The sequence below is a fragment of the Bidens hawaiensis genome, unplaced genomic scaffold, assembly GCF_021521415.1.
Source record: "Bidens hawaiensis isolate Kalapana, Puna unplaced genomic scaffold, B.hawaiensis_p1.1 tig00029892_1, whole genome shotgun sequence".
In the NCBI taxonomy this organism is placed as follows: Eukaryota; Viridiplantae; Streptophyta; class Magnoliopsida; order Asterales; family Asteraceae; genus Bidens; species Bidens hawaiensis.
This window is the reverse complement of record NW_027494966.1, coordinates 220288-230420: the sequence shown is the minus strand read 5'-3', so window position 1 is coordinate 230420 and position 10133 is coordinate 220288.

The window sequence follows — 10133 nt, the reverse complement described above, 5'->3', positions numbered from 1 at the left end:
CTGTTTGTGTACGAATGTGTGTTTAATATATAAATCAAAGACGTCTTGTAAGGTAAAAATATATGAATACATAGTTTGATGTTACATGTTTATTCTCTGAATATGTTGATGTAGATCCAAATTATAATAAGATGGAATCATGGAAAGATGAAATGAAACACAACATGGAATATAGGATTTGTCAGTTTAAGCCATTCATGTGCAAAAGTAGCCACTTGATATTAATTATTATATTACTCAAATAGTATGAATGTGAAAGAAACCGAAAAATATTCCACTATAAGATTAGAAGCATGCAAAACTATCTTACAATATTTTTTTTACGTGGAAGGAAATTAAGTGGAAATAATAAGTTATTTAAATCGTAGTAAACATGTATATCATCTTTCTTTCGAGTAAACTTTTACGTACGGTGAGATAAAAAAAATCAAATACACACGCTCACACACTCAATCTATAATTTACTTCTGAAAATTAGCCCTCTATCGACAATCACGAAATTTGAACCCACAATTCTTGAAGAAACAAAGTCTTATCTAACTTTTTAATACGGCTAGGCCAAGGCCCTTTAGTAAAAGTTGATTTTATATCACTCGTAATGTATTCTACATAAAGTTATTGTTCTTAAAATTTAATATACGTTTATAACTAGCGACTTCAACCCCGCGCGCAGCGGCTGTATAAGCTTTTTTAGTTTCGGTGTATTGCTATTGCAAATGAAAGAGAAAATCCAAAATTATAATATTAATATCATATATGAACGAAAGGATATCGAAACATGCTTGATTCGTTGTTAATACCGCAGAAATTCAATTAATATCAGGTTGGCTGGCTATGGTACCGAAACATTCGAGATTGGTAATATGATGGATATTTGGATATGGAACCACGTATGTGATTAACCAATAAGTTTTTAATAGGTTTTAGATGGGTAAAACATCATGTGACACCCGTTTGATCATCCAAAACCAATCATATTTGTTAACCCGCATCAACTTGAATATATTCGTTTCGTTTTTAGATGGTATTTTATATTGGCTAGAATTTAGAAATGAACCTATGTAGTGGCACTTTATTTTCACATTCACAACAATACGTAGTACGAATAGCCCAAGGGGTGAAAGTGAAAAAATAGATTTGGGCTAATATAAATACATTTTTGTGTGATACAAAATGGGTCGAGTACGATTGGGCCGGCCCGCAAATCCTTTTTTTTCCCTTTGTATTTCTGCTTCTTAAACATGATTATTTATGTACAAAGCATGTACAAAAACAGTCATCCGGCTTAATAAAGCGATTCAGGAGGTGTATGCGTTGAGCTATGCAACTAGAAGAATGGTTAAAGTGTTGAACAGCGGTTACGCTGATTCGTGTGACATAGAGCTGATGCGGGTTAAGCTGTCCTAGAACCTGAAGAAGAGAAGACAAACAAAAATAGTAAAAAAAATTATTACAAAACAACATTGTTAGGCTGCTGGGTATGTCAATATTTAGCTTGTCATTGTTGTGCTTCTGTTACATGATTAGCATTTAGATTTTAGTACAAAAACAATATTGTTATCACATTAATATTATAGATCATTGAGTAAAACAGCTGGGAAACATTTTCGGTAGATTTCCAACTTGTTCATATAGTAATATGTCAACCATGTTTTTTTAATCCATGTTGTGAACTCAAGTGGTTGAGTTGAAAGCCAAAGATTTTAATTTAGAAATGGGTGGTCTTGGGTTTAAGATTTACTAGTGACAAAAAAAATAGGGGTTCAGGTTGGGTTATAAGGTTTTCTCATTAATGGTGGGTTTTCTTCTGCGGGTGAAATGAAGATGATCGGGTTTGTCAGTGGCCTATCAGTGATCTAAATGATCATTAAAAAATGTAGTGAAATTTTGTTTGTTTATGAGTATTAACTTCTTCACTTTGTTTACAATAAATATGGAAGACATAATGCGAGCTGAAGGGGATAGATCAAGATCGAAAATGTTATTGATAAAGTTATACTTGATTGACAAGTGAGGAGTCTCTTATAATGAAAAGTGCAAGATAAATGATAAGTGTGAAAAATCATCATTGATCGCGTGTGTTTATGGGGACCAAAGAGGGAAGGATGTAAAGAAAATAACTTATTTTTTTTTCTTTTCACATACAAGACAATGTCAATTCCTTCATGTTTTTAAAAATGTTCATAACTTATTTTATATATATATATATATATACATATATATATATATATATATATGGGTAAGAATCCTAAGAGAACTCTTTGCAAATTGAGAACTTTGAGAACCATTTTGAACAACTAAAAATACATTTAAAAAAATCATAAAACAAAAAATAACAAAAATTTTAAAAAAGTAAAAAAAACCAAAATTCTTATATTTCATTCCGGTTTCATTAAAAAAAGCCGTATTATACACATATGTATAATTGTATTTAATATTTAGTTACATAATATACACATATGTACATTATCATTTATCTTAAATTATACATATGTGTATAAAAAAACATGTAAATGTACATATATGTATATATTATACATATGTGTATATAATTTAGCTAAACCGAGGTGTTTTTTTTATGAAACCGGGATGTTAAAATAAGAATTTTGGTTTTTTTTACTTTTTTCATTTTTGTGTTTTTTTTATTTTATGATTTTTTTTTATTTTTGTGGTCCAAAATGGTTCTCATAGTTCTCAATTTCAAAAAGGTTCTCTCATGATCCTGATCCTATATATATATATATATATATATATATATATATAGGATCAGGATCATGAGAGAACCTTTTTGAAATTGAGAACTATGAGAACCATTTTGGACCACAAAAAACTCAAAAATAAAAAAAACTCATAAAATAAAAAAACACAAAATAAAAAAAGTAAAAAAAACAAAATTCTTATTTTATCATCCCGGTTTCATAAAAAAAACTCGGTTTAGCTAAATTATATACACATATGTATAATATATACATATATGTACATTTACATGTTTTTTTTGTACACATGTGTATAATTTAAGACAAATGATACTGTACATATGTGTATATGACGTAATTAAAGATTATATAAAATTATACATATGTGTATAATACGACGTTTTTTTTTTGTTTTTTTTATTTTTTTTAATGAAACTGGAATGAAATATAAGAATTTTGGTTTTTTACTTTTTTAAAATTTTTATTATTTTTTGTTTTATGATTTTTTTTAAGTATTTTTTCTTAAGGTGTTTTTAGTGGTCCAAAATGGTTCTCAAAGTTCTCAATTTGCAAAGGGTTCTCATAGGATCCTTACCCTCTATATATATATATATATATATATATATATATATATATATATATATAATTACTATAAAAATGAGTTTTTTTTATCTTTCATATAAGTATCATTGCCGCTATAAAAAAACGGTGTCTTTCAGCTGCTCAGGTTTCTTTTTGTCATTGTGTCTTACAGCTCATCATTGTGTCTTTATACTCATCACTGTGTGTTTATACTCATCAATGTGTCTTTTGTTCGTCATTTTATCTTTCTACTCATCATTGTGTGTGTGTTCAAAAATGAGAAAATCTGAAAGTTGTAATAGCGAAATAATACTGTTGTGTAATCCTAATATGTAAATATATGATAAAATAGCAATATATTTATCTCATAATAAAACATATTGATGAATACGTATTACATAATAATCTGAAACGTAAAACATAATGAAATTCATATTACATCATGACCTGAAATGTAAAACACAATTGGGAATAAATACACAAATGTATAGAAAGACACGATGACAAATAAAAGATGAGCAGAAAGACACAATGACTAAGAATACCCATTAAAAACGTAACTATTTTTTATTTTATCACAAAATCATACTCATATTAAAGATAAAGCATATTTATTATTATGATGAATTTTTTTTAAATGTCATAAGGAAAAGTTACGGACATTTTAAAATGATATGAAGAATTGTCATATGTTTTGCATGCGAATAATAAAAAAGTTAACAAATATGTGTTATTCTTTTTAGGCTATTCTCATCAATTTTTCACTTCAAATTAATCTCTATCCTTCAAATTCAAGATTGATGTACTAGATTTTGTTTCTCACTCTTCTCATTTTTATATACTTTTCATTTGAACCTAATCCTAAAAGTGAGAGTAATATATTAAAGTATGCTAATTCTATATGTTGATACAAAATGAAAAACGAACACTAATATTTGTTTGATAATTAGAAACTTTTGGCCTCGTCATTGCTACTTTGGTGGGGTGGTTAGGGTACGGATTAAGTTCAACGGCTCACTCCATGTAAAATGTAAAAATGTAATCGTCCCAAACACAAAATAACTAGCTAGTGGCCTCACGTAACCAACCCCCCCCCCCCCAAATCAACACACACATTTTCCGTCTCGCTAGTGATGGGGTGAGCATGGTCACAAAGACTATTAACCAGTCAAAAGCTTTCGTTCTCTTTCTATCTCTCATTCACACTTTATATATGTATATACACACACATACACGCATATATATATATATATATATATATATATATATATATATATATATATGATTGATTTCTTTTGAGAACCGCTTTGAGTTTTAAGAACTCGAAAGAACTTAACGTACCAACTTTTTTTTGGAATTTTTTTTACACATGTGTAATACGTAAGTGTAAGTAATGTACAAAAAATTACCGTAATTTTTTACACACCGAATCGACTTTTTACACATGTGTAACTAAAGTTTAAACTTGTGTAATCAACAAAAATCTTTAATCTCTCTCCTGATTCATTTTTTAATCAAATTTAATCTCAACCACATATTCTAACTGATTTAATTAAATGTGTGGTCCAAAATTGAGTTCTTAAAGTTCTTACAACTCATCAAGTTCTCAAAATATCCCTCCCCTGTATATATATATATATATATAATGGAGAATCGAGAATAACGTATTATAGGAAGGTGGAAGAAAGAATGGTCTTCAAGTGATTTTGAAATAAATTTAAAATGTTTATTTTTTTCTTTTTAAGAATCTTACAATACTATTAAAGCAATACAATGCTTCACATGACATTCAACTAGGGTGTCTGCATCAATGCCACATCATTGTCAACTCACTTATTTTCTTTCCTATTATTGCAAAATCATATTATACACCTTATTTAAACCTTAAGATTTTCCAACCCTAATCATTTTAATATCTCTTTATCTCTCTGCTTATTATCTCCACCATCTCCTATATTCTGGTAATGTAGATGGGGATTAATCATTTTCCAGTAAGGTTATATTTTATATTTTAATGGCCAACAATGTTATATTATTTTCCGTTGAGGTTATATCTTTTTCTGGTAAGGTATTATATTTATTTTAATTGTTATATGATTTTGTTATAATTTCTTTAGGTTGTATATCAAAATCCAAGATTGAATTGATATGTTGAAGTTATTACGATTTTCCCGTAAAGTTTATATTTATTTTTAATTGTTATATGATTTTGTTATAATCTCTTTAGGTTGTATATCAAAATCCAAGATTGAATTGATATTTTGAAGTTATTACGGTTTTCCAGTTAGCTTTTATTTGCTACTTTAATGTCTGATTATCATATTATTCCTTATTTCATTTACAATTGTTTTTGTTTTCCGTTTTTGTTTGTAGTTATATTAATTTTTATATGATTTTCTAATAATCTCTTTAGGTTCCAAATCAAAATTGAAGATACAATGGAGATTTTCCCTATTTCATTTTCCGGTAACGCGATTCAAATATTCTGGTTATCAATTAGAACATCAATTTTACATTTGTTTACATAATTCAAATATTCTATAATTAGTAATCAATTTATTATGTGATATTAATATTAATATTTAATTTTATCATTTCAGGTTATGTCCCTAACTTGATATAGCTAATTTCATGGATTGAGGATTGTTGATAAGATTCTTATTTTTAGTTTAATATTGATGTAAATTATTATTATTATTCATGTATTTATGTATTTTTCACAATTCATGTAATTTATTTGATTTTTATATAATCAATCATATATTGTTGTTGGTCAAAGTCCATTTAATATATTTTAATCATTTTGATTCATTTTAAATTTAATATCATAGCCAATTAAATCACCAATGTCAACGCAATTTAAAACATTATTATACTTTCCAATATTATTGTACTTTACATTTTCAAATAATACACATTTAATATGACATATTAGAAACCAATTTTCACCATTCAAATTAAGATTCTCACCATTCATATGAAGTTTACAAAAATATTTTATATAATTTGACTTTCATCAGTTATTCAAAATCCGAATTTTAATGAATTTGACCATCTCATATTTTTTCAATATCCATGCCTTTAATAAAAATATATATTTTTAATTACCATTTCTAAATATTTCAAGTTATTATGATTTTAATATCACTTTCAACTAAATTCATTAATATATTTATTCTTATATGTCAAAAATAATATATATATATATATATATATATATCTAACCGAATATGAAATTCGGATTCTCAAAATAACAAAAATTTAAACTTTAAACCATAAAGTTCATAAACTACTAAATATTTCCTTATAAATCATATTTGATTACTTGCTATTTTATGAAATATTTCCTTATTAAATTATTCAACATGAGCATATTCCAAAACATAAAATAAAAATGAAAAATATTTTAAAAATTGAAACAATTTCGTCATAAATAAATAATCTTTTTTCTTACATTCGATTTCTTTATCCATATATCAATCATTTATCAAAATAAACTATTATAAGTATATACATAATAATGCTCCATGACAATAGGTAAGAAAACATATCTTACCAACCACAAATGATTTATCAATCCTTTTGTTAAGTGTGCTAGTAACTGGATACATTTTCATCTTATTTTCTGCATATACATACACAGGAGGTAAGTTAATGTTAAAAGTTATTTATAATTTATATATTAAAAATAAGTTGACAATTTAATTATAGTCTAAAATTATGATTTCATGAAAAAAAAAGTTGACCATTCTATTATAGGCAAAACTCCATGTATTTTTAAAATTAAGTTGACCATTTATTTATGGCCAAAATGAAGGTTTATTTAAAATAAGTTGACCATTCAACTATAGAAAAAAAAATACGTGTTTGATAAATCTGTTTTAAATTTTAAGTCACAAAAATCAAAAACCTTTATTTTAGACAATTCCTAAAATAAAGTTTTATGTAATAATTATGTATGAATGATATTAAAATAACATTTTTAAATTAATAAGAATACTTAATTAATTGATATTGAAATGTAGTTGACTTAGAATTGATTTCTATTTATTATTACTAAGTATAATTATAATTATTAATAAATAATAGTTGGTACTTACTAATAATAAAAATTACAACTGTGTGCATATAAAAAATTTGAAACACATTTTGATGTAAATTGCTAATTAAATTTTAACAAATTAATAAAAACATGTTATTAAAATAATTGATAAAGTGATGTACTCGAAGTCAAACATTTTTATCTTCACGTACACCTGTGAACACATATTAAGTTTGTAATTAGCAAGATGAAAAAACAATAATGTTTTCCATTTTACATAATAATTAAGTAATATTAAACAGTACATAGCAAACATTAATCTAAAGATAAGAACCATTTTAACAAAAAATGGGTGGGCATCAAAGTTGCTAGAAATGCCTAATAATATTATATAAGATCGTTTTGAAATTGTCAATTATTAACATTAGAACTTAGAAACGTGTGAAAGGACAAACTTTATCCAAGATATAACGTTTTTACAAATATTTCATTTGTTAAGGAAATTGTTCTGATACAAATATAGTGATGAACAAATAAAAATATGTCATTTATTCAAAAAGTGTATTGCTTTAATAGTATATGTATACATGTATGTTTATTTAAACTTTTATAATTGTTTATAACATATGAATCCATTTTTTATACCATATTAATTATATTAGAGTTGTACTTTTAATTTCAAATGATGCAATTACCATTTAATTAATATTTGAACTATTTTTTATTACACATAAATGTCAAAATTAATGTATACAATTGAAAAAAGAATCATATAATGAAATTGATTTTAAATAAGGTAATGATGTAATGAGTTTGAAACATAATTTACTGTCGATTGCAGTCACTTTAATAAAAAATAATTAGGGGATGACTTCTATGTAATAAATTAAAATTAACCAGTTTAATTATAATAATCTCTATATTATTTTAATTATAATTAATTAGTAAAATTAGTAGAATAAAACTTTATTGCTTTTATTTAACTTAACACATTTAACTAAAAGCTCTTTAAATCGAAATAAAACAAAGTTTAATTAAAAAATAATTTATAATAAAATATACGTTTATATTTATTATTGTTGAAATGAAACTCATGTTATTTCAATCAATAATTAACAAAGTGATTTATTTGGCTCGGATTTCAGTTGTGTGTTTATCAATGACTATTTATTTGAAATTGAAGAATACAAAAACAGTTATTTAACAATTACTATCTGTTTTTTTCTTCCTATATATTATTATTAATATTTTTAAATATATTACTTTACTTAATAACAATATTTGTCATTTACAGTTTGTTTGAATTGCTAAATGAAAATGATTTGAATATTTTGCAGACCAATTTCATTGAAGTTGTTTTCATCTCTTGATGACGAGTTTTTTAAATCAACATTTTTCTATTGGTAACTTTTTGGTTATATTTTGTAAAGTTTCATACTGATCTCTTATACCCTATTGTATAAAGATTAATTAGTTTTTTACTTTTGTCAGCCAAAAAGTATCATCTTGCTCGGAACATATTTGTGTTGGTTGAATATGATGTTTATATTTATATGGTTTGTTGATATGTTTTTCCACCCGTGTGTAACACGGGCTAAAATCTTAGTACATATTATATAAATATATTTTTATTTTTTATATGAGTGTATAGGTACTTGACCAGTTTTTGTAAACGGACAAGTATTACCTAATACTATATGTGTTCTAAAAAAACGTGAAGTATAAGAGGGACAGGGGGGGTTAACCTTGGTTACTGCTGTTTTTTGGCTTCGTTGGTTAAATATTCACGATTTTGTCTGAAAATTTTTATAGGTATTGAGTACGATCACTCCCGTAGTATTGTGTCTGTGACTTCGATCACCATTGTGACTAAGTCGAAGCTTCGCCATTGGTTCTAAAGTCATTAAAAACATATTATAACTAATCTCATACTCTAATCATATACATGAATAACTTTCTTGTTACTCATTTTGAACTTTTTCAGTTGATCCAAGCTTTTCTAGTCAGTCTAAAAGTCAACCAAAAATCTATTATTTAAATATGATAATTCTTAATCCTAACAAATTATTTAATTATTAATTAAGTTATTTAAATATTATAATTCATTAATACTATTTATTTCAATCTTTAAATATTATATTTTTTTAATTCTTTACTATTAATAGCGTGTAGTTAGTTACAATTTTAATAATTAACTTTATTATCTATAATTATCTACAGTTATTTGCCGATTTAATGAAAGTTTATTGATAAAATCGACATTATATTTAGAATCGATAACACAATATTGAAATTGTCGCTCCTTAATATTGTCGCTTCAATGTAGCGAATAAAATTGAATAAAACCGATCTACTTATTTACATTTTCTTTTTATTTTATCTTCTTTTTGATTATTTTTTCTTAAAGTAATATAAAAATATGCATATATTCAAGTACAAGTACCGATAGTGTATACACATTAGTGTACCACTGCAACACGATGGATACATAAACATATCTGATCTACTTGACTCGTTATTCGACCTATTATGTGTAACACGTTAGATAGAATACTAGTTATGTAGTACAAATTTAGACGAGGCTGATTCGCTCTCAAAAAAGCTTTATATGTTAATTAATAAAATATATTCACAATTAAATTTTCACATTATAATTGTAGTAAAGTAGCATGAATTAATATTTAATAAAATATATTCACATTTAAAATATCACATTATATTTGTAATAAAATGGCATGAATTAATATTAAATAAAATATATTCACAATTAAATTTTCACATTATATTTTTACTATTTTAGTATAATAGCATGA